The sequence below is a fragment of the Plasmopara halstedii genome, assembly GCF_900000015.1.
Source record: "Plasmopara halstedii genome assembly, contig: Scaffold_555, whole genome shotgun sequence".
In the NCBI taxonomy this organism is placed as follows: domain Eukaryota; phylum Oomycota; class Peronosporomycetes; order Peronosporales; family Peronosporaceae; genus Plasmopara; species Plasmopara halstedii.
In genome coordinates, this window is record NW_020187475.1 from 1,908,311 (window position 1) to 1,908,750 (window position 440).

Here is a 440-nt window from a genome sequence, read left to right on the forward strand (position 1 = left end):
CTAACCGGCCCCAGGGATCGAACCCGGGACCTCCCGGTCCTGAAATGAGCGGCAAACTACTGCACCACAGGATCGGTGCTTAACTTCAAAGATAGGATGAGGTACGATACCTCCTTTTTAAGGGCCGTGTAAGCCATGACAAGCACGTGCTGTGGGGTTTTTCATTACACTATAAGCCGACTCTACCCGGCCCGGGGATTGAACCCGGGACCTCCCGGTCCTGAAATGAGCAGCGAACCACTGCACCACAGGATCGGTGCTTAACTTCACAGATATGATGAGAAACGACACCCCTTTTTGGGAGTCGTGTAAGCCATGTCAAGCACGTGCTGTAGGGTTTTTCATTACACTCTAACCCGACACTACCCGGCCCCGGGGATCAAACCCTGGACCTCCCGGTCCTGAAATAAGCGGCGTACCACTGCACCACAGGATCGGTG